Source organism: Lepisma saccharinum, chromosome 15 (assembly GCF_977018435.1).
Source record: "Lepisma saccharinum chromosome 15, izLepSacc3.1, whole genome shotgun sequence".
Taxonomy (NCBI): Eukaryota; Metazoa; Arthropoda; class Insecta; order Zygentoma; family Lepismatidae; genus Lepisma; species Lepisma saccharinum.
In genome coordinates, this window is record NC_139243.1 from 7,940,830 (window position 1) to 7,952,070 (window position 11,241).

General features: G+C 40.8%; 1 pseudogene; it reads right to left on the minus strand.

Moving 5' to 3' along the window:
- Positions 1-1,383: 1,383 nt before the first annotated feature.
- LOC145999756 (histone-lysine N-methyltransferase SETMAR pseudogene) lies at positions 1,384-1,878 on the minus strand (annotated as a pseudogene).
- Positions 1,879-11,241: the final 9,363 nt, after the last annotated feature.

The window sequence follows — 11,241 nt, forward strand, 5'->3', positions numbered from 1 at the left end:
AAACAAAAAAGAAGTCGCACAGAGCGATGTCAGGTGAGTAAGAGAGTCATGCTGTTTTTTGCCAGAAACTTGTGCAGTGAGATGGCTGTGTGCGCAGGTGCATTGTTGTGGTGGCACAAATTTTGCAGCGACCCTTCTCATTCCCAAATCTTCCATTAAAATTTGCTGAACCGAGCTCCAAGATAGTCCAGATAACGTCCCCAGCTTTTCAATGGTCCGTCGTCGGTCTTCGAGCATAAGTTCACAAATTTTGTCGACATTTTCGTCCGTTCTGGAAGTTGACGGACGTCCAGAACGAGGTTTGTCATCAATCGACGTCACCTTTTTTGAAGCGAGAAAACCACTTGTACACTTGAGTTTTCCCCATAGCGCTGTCTTTGTAAGCTGTGTTCAACATCACAACAGTTTCTGCCACCTTTTTGCCTGAGCAGAAAACAAAATTTCAGTCGCACGCTGTTCTCTTACATCGGCCATCACAAAAAACGAGGTGCGAGCGAAACTGCTTTTAAGAAAAAAAATCACCGTATGGATGCTCCACCCAGCGCAGCGCTATTCCGTTTTTTTTGGGTTCCCCCTCGTAGAATCCAAAAAATTCTATGAAAGTTCTCATATAACTTACCATTGCATAATTACATTTGATAAGTTCAGCAAACAAGCCTTTTCAGTTACTTTGTATTAGCATTGCTACTTGCCATTTTATCTGTATGCATATCTCTAACCTGCATTATTATGCACCTAAAACCTTGCAAATAAAGACCATGACAGATCTGAAAAAATAAGAGACATAGACTATGACATGCACACATTAGCCCCATCTACCAGGTAACCAAGAAAGTTCATGCGGTTTTAGTACAAAGAAGAAAAGGTCCAAAACAAATGTGTTTACCTTATATTTATTCTGCAACATATCCACCATCCGCTTCTACAACCTTCTCCCATCTTTGTACAAGCCTGTAGATGCCATGTTTGAAAAAGTCTTTGTGTAGGGCCGCAAAAAACTGCACCACCGCGTTTTCAACCTCCTCGCGAGTTTGGAAATGTCGATTGCGCATATGATTGTCCATAGACAAAAAAAAGATGGTAGTCTGATGGAGCGATGTCGGGTGAATACGCTGGATGTGGCAGAAGTTCCCAGCCGAGAGAAGAAATCACCTCCAGGGTCATCTTTGCTTTTAGCGTTGTCTTGGTGGAAAAGAACACACTTCCTATTCACTAATGCAGGTTGTTTTTTTGCAAGCTGTTCGGCCACTCTTTGCAATTGCGCGGAGTACACCTCTTTGTTGATGGTTTTACCACTTTCCAAGAACGCATAATGCACAATCCCAGCCGTAGTCCACCAGGCACACAGCAGCACCTTCCGCTGATGAAGAGCATGTTTTGCAGTTAAAGGTATGTCATTTGACGATAGCCAATGTATGAGCGTTTCTTGTTATCGTACATTACCCACTTTTCATCACACGTCAAAATGCGGTCCAAAATTGGACAGTTGTTGTTCCTAGTGAGCAAGGAAGCGCAAATGTTCAGTCGTTGGAGACGGTTCGCAGCAGTCAGCTTGTGCGGGACCCACTTACTCAGTTTCCATGATTTGCCAAGCTCATGCAAGTGCACACGAATTGTTTCAGCACTTACCACAAATCGTTGAGCGAGTTCTTGACACGTTTGACTTGAATCCTCTTCAATTGCTGCCTTCAGTTGGTCCACATCGAGAGATTTCAGTCTGCCCGATCGAGGTTTGTCTGCCAGTGTCTCATCGCCACTCGAGAAGGTCTGAAACCACTTTTGCGCTGTCAGTTCACTAATTGTACCTTCTCCAAACGCTGCACATATTTTTCTTGCTGCTTCCGCTCCTTTTGTGCCCAACTTGTACTCATACTGCATTCGACACAGCCATGGTTCACTGCAAATACTTGCTCCCGAACTATCGACTGCGACCTGTTATCTACATTAGCCGACGTGCCAAGGAATGAGCTTTCCGCCAATCACACATACATGTACCCCTGGCGCCTGAACTGTGTACTACCCCACAAAAACTACGGGCAATTGTAAAAACCGCATGAACTTTCTTGGTTACCTGGTAGTTCGCTGCAACTAGGTGTAGTGCAGGTGTTTTCCGGTGTCAGGCTGGTGCAGGAAATGACGTTCAAGCAAGTTGACGGATAGCGGTGTTCAAGTTCAGAAGATTCAACAAATGCCTGTCTGCTTCATTAAACGTTCATTTGATTAGCACTCACCCCAAATTACACCGCTGCAGATCATAGTGAAAATGGTGCAGACACCAAATTAACAAAGTAGACAAGTATGTGTTGCACCGTGCAAGTGCAGCGAGCTAGATGGGGTTATTAGCAGAACCATATTTTCCTGGTTTCTGCACCAGACGAGAGCACTGTGATGGACACCAATGGAACTAATAAGGAAATAATTCAATGTTAATAATTAGTACAGACAGTGATTTTTTTTCCAAAGAGTTTAATTTGAAGGAAACTTGATAGTTTGGTAAATATTCGACATGGTCCCAACACCTCTCACTCGTTCATTTCGTCACTCTTAACATTCGTACTTACCTATTCTGCATTGTGAAAGATTCTTTAAGGTGGTATTTTGCTTTTTTTACGAAAATAATTTCAATTTGTGACATGAGTAGTAATTATTGTTCTTCCTTTTTTCGCTTCCACAACATGGCCAGACAGCTTGACTAGCATGGTAGAACATCAGTGGCAGTGTTGCAACCTTGTCAACCAAAATATACCCATGAACCATGCACGGATATCATCAATTCATGAATAGCCCCACAAAACATGCATGCCTAGCCCCCCAAACCATTCACGGATAGCCCCAATTCATGTACAGCCCCACAAACCATGCTCGGCAAGGTTAGGTTAGGTTAGGTTCAGTGAGGTTAGGCAGTTAAAATTGTCATCTTCTTGCAAAAAAAAAACTGCGTGTTTGGAAACACTGACAGGGACGTCATCACACATTTGGTTCACATAGTGCAAGCAAATGGAAGCAACAGCAATTGTGCGCCGGAGAGATATTTCTGTTGAAAAATACATGATTTCCCGGTGAAATAGATTCCACGATGAAAGAAAATACCTGCACGAACTTCTAAATGCTACAGAAACTCATTTCTGTAAGTAGTTTCTAAAATGAAGAAATCTGTTGGGACTGTGTCAAATTTTTACCGACAGTTTTTCATACGTAGTGCATGCTCAAGAGACATTTTGCCCCGCAGAATTTACATTTGTTGTTGCAACTCCCCATTGCCATTTCTGAGAAATTTGTGAAAAATTCTGTCTCGACCTGGACTGGAACTTGGGTCTTTGGCATATTGTTAATGTTATTCTTTGTGAGGCACAAACAAAAATTTGTATGGTGACATTTTAAATCAATGGTTGGTAAAACATGATTTTAGTAACTTCAAAAATTTTAAATGACCAAGCTCTGTTTGCCAATTAATGTTTGTATTCCAAAACTTAACAATCATAATTGTTAAATTGCTTCTGTTGGGTTGTAATAAAGAGTGTATATATTTGCATTACGAAGATTATTTTACTATGTTAGTATAAGATGTGTGTAATAGGAAGACCCAGTGCTGTGTACAGTTGTTTTCTCTACTTCATGAATGTTGAAAACACATTAAGGCATATTAATGGCAAAAAAATAATATTACAGAAAATACTTTTATTTTGATAATAAATCACTTAAAAGCAATTTCATGTTCTTTCATTATAAATGTAGTTTAGGTTTAACTACCTATGTAAAATTATACCTGTTTTTAACTGCTTATGTGACTTTAAGAGTACAAAGGAGCTACTTTAGGTGTAATGCCTATGGACTGGTTAAGCAGTGGTTACTAGCAGCCAGTGTCCTGGATGTATGTTCCAAAACAAAACTTTCAACCTGCTTGCTCCTATCGTTTTTCATTAACCCCGTCTAGTTTGCTGCACTTCTTGACTCTCTTTGCACTGAAGCATCTAGTTGGTTGCACGGTGCAACACCGAGTCGTCTAGTTCGTTGATTTGGAGTCAATTAGTGTATTTTGTGTCTGCACTACCTTCTGGACCGGTGTATGATCACGTGGTGCATGCTAACTAATCAAATGACCGTTTAAAGCAGCAGACAGGTATTTGTTGAATCTTCTGAACTTGGAACACTGCTTTCCGTCTAGTTGGTTGAACATAATTTCCTTGCACCACTCTTGACACTGGATGCACCTGCACTGCACAGAGTGTCAAAAAGTGCAGCCAACTAGATGGGGCTATTGAAAATGTATAGAAAGAGAGAGAACTTTTGTTACAGTGACAGTAGTTATCAAGCAAAATAGTGAGGTGTAGATTAGATTCTGGTGATTATACACGAGGAGGTACCCAAAAAACTCCTCTGGTGCAATACTCTTCAAGGTTTTGTCCGTAATGTCTTTGACCTCATTGACATCATGGAATCGCTTCCCTTTCACATTCCTCTTCATCCGCGGGAATAAAAATAGTCTCAGGTTGCTAAATCGGGTGAGTACGGGGGATGGGGCACAAGCACCATGTTGTTCTTTGCCAAGAACTGTCGCACTGACATGGCCATGTGGGCTGGATCATTGTCATGGTGCAGTAACCACATTCCACTTCTCCACAGTTCTGTCGCACACTCCAAGGTACTCCAGGACAACTCCACTTCTTCAGAAATTTGCTCAATGGTCTTTCGACACTCTTCATTAATGGCATCTCGAACTTTTCGAATGTTTTCTTCATTTCTGCCTGTCGAAGGACAGCCAGGCCTTGGCAAGTCTTCAGTTGACATGTCGCCATCTTTGAACCGGGAAAACCACTCGTAGACTTGTGTCTTTCCCAAAGCAGCTTCATTAAAAGCTTGGCGAAGCATAACAACGGTCTCAGCAGCCGTTTTTACCAACAAGAAACAAAATTTAACACAGGTCCTTTGCTCCTTGTGGTCCGCCATCTCAACAATCACTCAAAAATTGCCAGACTCTTGCTGCAACACCACAAACAATGCAACACTACGAACGAACCGCTCAGCACAGAATAATGCCAACTTGCAGATTGATGCAAGATATCCCATACTAATGACACCTAGCAGCACAAGCTGTAACTACATCGGTAATCCGCGCAACATTATGATTCCGTTTTTTTTTGGGTACCTCCTCGTAGATTACTTACCGATGAAGGGTTACTGTGAGGAAACGCATGAAAAATGGAAGCATTCAGAACATGTCGTTTCAGCCGATATTGTAAAAAAAATATACGATATATATTACATGGTGAAAACTGATTGTAGAATGTTTATCATTTGTTACTGTGACGGCAGTTGGGAAACAAAATAATATTGTATATCAGTGTAAAGACTATATCAATGTATAGTAAATTGCTGACGTGTTTATTGAAAAACTGCTCATTTTTCTTATGTTATTTTATTCTCCAGAATCTAGTCTTTACATTGATGTATGATATACATCATTTTTCTGTTTCGTAACCGCTGTCATGCCTTTTCAATGCCGAAGCTTAGAGGATTCACCACATGAAAGTTTGTTTGGAAACATACATCTGGGACACTGGCTCTGGTGATGTCACGCTTAATGCTTAGCCAGTCCATTTGCAATAGTACACTAGAACAAAAGCATGCAACAATTTCCACCTTCGTCTTCATGGTGTACTATGTTGAAAAACAGCATTTGATTATAGTCCCGTAGGATTGCAGTTAGCAGTGGTTAAAGCAAATTTATTTGTAAATTTGCATGTATTAATGCTTTCATCCAGTGGCGAAGCATGCTGTCTCTGGAAGGGTAGGCACAGGACGGAGCAGAGATTGGGGGGAGGGCAAGATGTGATTTTTTTTTAACAGTAGTATGTTAAAATATAACCCCTAGAAAATAAAAGATAACATATTGCCTGAATCTCGTCTACTTAAGTCGGGATAGTGATTGTAAAGGATAATGAAGTGATTAACGCTCTCGCCTTATAATCAAGAAATAGAAGGTTCGATTCCTCCTGGAGGCATTGGTTCAGATCCTACAGGGTGGCTCAACAAGTCACTTAACACCCTCAGTACAAGGCCACTGCAGCGCGCAACATGGAAATGGTGATGACCAATCGTTATCAGGCCAAGGGGGAACCACATTGACGCCACCCACACGGTCGGCGGCCATCTTGATGTCCGCCATCTTGAATTCAACTTCAGAATTTTAAATGGGAAGGGGGTCGTGCGACATATCAAAATAGGCTAGAATTTCACGAGAAATGCAACGGTGAAGGTTTTTTCGACGTATCTTCCACCAGTAAAAGGTTATGACTGAATTCTTGTACCAATTAGCTTCTTTCCGAGGTGTTAGAAAAATGCCTTAAAATTTGTTTAGCGCATCGGTAATGCATCGAGATCAAAGTGACGTCTAGGGAGAGAAGTTCGCATGCCATTGCACACGATTTTAATCGGATACATCCATGAAGAGCTGCGCATTATGAATGGTTGTCGCGAACAATTTACAGTGTGACGCTTCCATTGAATTAAAAGTCCTTCACAGTGACAAGGCTAATGTTTATGTTCAGAAGGAAGTTTATAAACAGAATATTCAGTGGCCTTGTACTGGGGGTGTTAAGTGACTTATTGAGCCACCCTGTACTTTAATCTAGTCTCGATTAGTTATCTGAGAATAAAGGCGCTTCTGTCTCGAAGGTCAGAAAAAAGTGACAATGATACTCGATGTTCTGACCACGCGTCACCCAATGAAAAAGCCGTTCTGTCAGGCCCTAGCCATCTTACATTTGTTAGATTAAAGCTGCTCGTAAAAATTATTTGCTACTTCAATAACAGTATTGTAAATGTTTCTCGCATTACAGAAATGGTTGGTTCACTTGATCGTCACTTAGCGTTTATTTCTTTTTAATGCTGACCTCCGCGGCGGATTGGTTATAACAGCGTGCTACGACAAGGGCCTCAGGTTCGAATCCCCACCTGAGCATAGGTGTTCTTCGTGAGTGTCCCTTCGTCAATGTCATCATATTATTGCTCATTCTCATCTTCCCAATTAGCCAAAAATGGCAGAAAGCCAAGTAAAATAAACTAAATCTATCAATCAATTATTTCTTTTTAACTTTTTTATGCATATAATTCTTCTTCAACAGGCGACTTTTTTTTAAAAAATATAATATGATTTACAAAATGATGAAATGCTAAATGAGAACACGGACTGTGTAACACACAGACCAGAAAATTTCAGTAACATGGATTTTCTCTATACGTTTGCATTGTACGTACTTTGCCCCATTTTAAAAGTAGCGCGTTTTCAGTTATGTCACTAATCATGAAAGGAAATTTCGTCTCAATATCCCTTTCCTCAAAGAAATAAAATACTTTCCCTCTCTGAATAGAGATTGGTGTGGGGCACATCCAGCAGCTAACACTTCGCGAAAAGTGGTTCCTCAAAAGAGCTGAAAGCACCAAACTTAACACTGGTAACCAACTTGCATGCATTATTTGCAGTTAGAATTCTAATAATGCCTACTTTGATAGGTTAGGAAGCCAGGCTTAGAGGTGTTAGCAACACATTTTCGCTACATGTTAGCAGCTGGGTGTGCTCCGCTCCCGGCACAGCTCTGAATCTTCCATGGAAACACTGCTTCAACAAGCTCTGTACGTCCACTGCCTGCTTCGTCATGCGCTCGTACACGATCGGCACTCTTCGGAAGTCAGGGAGAGAGGGTGAGAGAGAGAGAAAAGAGGCCGGCCTCTCAGGTTACATTACAAGCGAACGCACCCCTGAAATTATGCTTTCCCGCACGAATCACATAGGTTGTTATGGAACCAGCTGAGGCACTCTCGGGCGGGCCTCACTGAATGCTCAGATACGGTTCCAGGCAGGGTTGCAAACTTGCGGAAATTATCGGAAGACCAAGAATTTCACTTTTCTTTTATTAAGCGTCGTTTAATGAAATTTATAAGTAATAAAATAATCCGTTATAGACAAATATATTAGGGTAGGCCCGGCCTCCGGGCCTCATAAGACGCTTCGCCACTGCTTTCATCTTTACAAAATAAATTAAGTGGAAGTAAAGAAACTAAGAAACAAAATTGCCAAAAGTGGTTTGAATATTCTACTAGCATATTTTAGATACTCTCCCAGCTAACGTTTACCACAATACGTACCTATGTGATTCTATCAAGATTCCATGGTCTATATTAACTTTGGATGTTGATAAAAATATTGCAAATGATTGTCAATGAATTAAAATGATGTGATAGTGATAGGAATTGAATCTAGTACCCCTTGATTACAAGGTGTCTGTGCTATGCTGTTGAAAAGACCGTGTTTAGAATCTGGCTCACCCACACACACACAGCTAATAAGGTTACTCTACCATTTAACACATCATAAAGAATGTGCATACACAATATCTTTATCAAGTACATACATTTATTTTAAATTATTTTGATCGGGAAGGTAAATTTTTTAAATCCAGACTTTCGGGATGGGAAAAATATGCAATTTCCTGACCAAGTCTGGAATTTTTTGGGATGGGAAATGTTAAAAAAATTTCTGACGCTGTGGAAATCTTGAATTCTACACATGATTCTCCCTTAAGTGATTCTTTTCTGCATTCCTGAATGAGAACCAAGAATTTCCGAGAAGTGTCAAGACACAATGCAGAAAACATCGAAAATTGACCACTTTTTAAAATGGCTATTTGGGAATTTCTTGACTTTTTGAGATCCCGAACACCCCTAATTACAAGTATTCAGGTGAGCTCTACACACAGTATATTGAAAATGTTTCTTCTGTACTACAACAGAAAGTAAAATTAAAAGGTTGCCTCCTCAAGAGTTTGTTTTCATGTAGGAATCGCACATAAAAATTCCTTGTTCTAAAATGTATTTACGAGGGTCATTTTTCTTGTAGTGGCAACACTGTTGGTATATGCTTGTCAGTTGTTGCTGAGACAAAAGACGATCGGGTCTTGTTTAGTCTTGTACTATGGATCGTGTGTAGGTGTTTGGTGCTGAATAGTACTGTTGTGTGGTAGTTAGAAGAAGTTAAAGTGAAGTGTGTGTGTAATGCCGCCCTGAACAAGGTTCAAGCGTGAAGAACAGCGAATATTCATCAAATTTCAGGTTGCATGGCAAATCCACAAGGGCTTACGCGAGGCATGTGGGAACCATGCTTTAGCGTTGCTAGATGGGCCAAGGCATCCTCGCACAGCAACAGATCCACACCACCTTGATGAACTTTGCAGATTGCTGGAGAATGATCAGCATATTTTTGTATGTATGTACGAGGTGTTCAAGCACCAACCTTATTCTCCTGACATGAGTCCCTGCAACTTTGATTTGTTTCCCAAGATGAAAGAACCGCTGAGGGGGAAACACTTTCCAGACGTCCCGAGCATCATTTCAGCCACAGGGCAGTCTCTACACACACTGCCATGAATGGGATCTATCAATGGCATCCAATGACTGCCAGATGTTTGGAAACGTGTTCGCGCAGCAGCAGGAGATTACATTGCAGGATTGTAAATGATTCCAGGTATGTATCTTCTTTCATGTCTCTTTCTCATACATGTTGCCACTACAAGAAAAATGGCCCTCGTGTGTTCTGGCATAACATGTATTGGTTTATGTATTTATCACTTTCGAAAACTACACTGAAGCGAGTATAAATCTTTCTTGGACAGTATACATCCATCTCTACGAAAGCAAATACTGCTTTCATGGCAGAGAGGTGCCGCATTCTGATGGTACAAATCATCTTCTCCATAACACATTGTCAATGAGACTTCCACAGTGTGCTTATCGAAGAGAAAGTTTAGGAGACCTCAGCTTGGAAAGCTACCACAATGCACAGAGCGGTCCATTGAAGTGTAGGCGCCCGTGTCTGTCTGCACTGTAGACTGTCCGTGAATCAAGCGTGCAAGTTTCCGTAACTAGTTTAAAGACAACTTTTTCACCCTGGAATCTTATTTCAAATTGCATTTGAACTTCACGTGCCAATTGAGTTGACACACATGAATAATAAATAAATATATGCTGTGCAGTAGAAAACATTTGCAGAGCCATAATACACTGGGTTGAATACACAAGAAAAACAAAACATGTAAAAGCACCCTATCAATTCACAGTCGCCACACAATACAAAACAAGGACCCTTATCACTTCACAGACTCGTGTCTACTTTCAGGACCTCTATAAAAACATTTTTAGCCCTCCTTGCCAGCTTAATTAGTGGGCATCTTAATAAAGATGTATCAAAAATTTGGGCACATCAATGGCGACTAGTTTGAAGACACCCTTTTATAAATCTGGCTTTCGGAAACTGTTGTGCGCTTGCTTCATCGACAATCTACAATACTAAAAAACGGCCACAACTACCTCACTTGCCGATAGTGCAAACACTGACACGGTACACTTCAATGGATCGCTCTGTACTTGACCTCAGGGGATATGCAAATCCAGCCGCTTCATGGGCACATGTTCGAGGGCAACAATAAGGAAATGAAGGCATTGTATTATACAAATGAAAAATTGTTTTAGGTGGCTCAGTCAGTAACGTGTCTGACTACCATGCTAAAGGTCCCGGGTTCGATCCCCAGCTGGTTCAAATCCGGGAACTTTTCTAAAGGAAGCGGCCCCGGCACCCACCCAGCATCGAATGACATGTATACCTGGGGGGGTTAAGGTGGTCAGGGGCGTAATGCTGATCACATTACCCCAATCACAACCGGATCAAGAAAGTGCGGGGCATTACCCCCACACCCCCTATATGCCATCATGGCGTGGTGCTAAGCACGGGGGAGCACTTTTTTGTTACTTACGTGAAATGAGTATCTACTTTGTGCAACGTTGTTTCGGAAACAACTCTTTCCTTCTTCAGGTTCTTTTCTGAGCTATCCGAAATATACCACATAATATACCAAATTTGACGAGGCTATGGTATATTTTGGATAGCTTCGAAAATAACCTGAAAAAGGAAACAGTTGTTTCAGAAACGACGTTGCACAAAATAGATACTCATTTCACGTAAGTAACAAAGTTTTGTGTTTTTAATTTATTGAAAATACGAATTAATATATATAAAGTGAGTAAGTCACACATATCGTGAATTATGAAAATGACAGATTATAGCAATTGTTTATTTTCATGAATAAAAGTTCATCCACTTGGAAATGGTACTATATACAAAACTAAATAAAAAAAATGGAATTCATTGAGATTATTATGGTATGTACATTATATACCCCAGCACATATA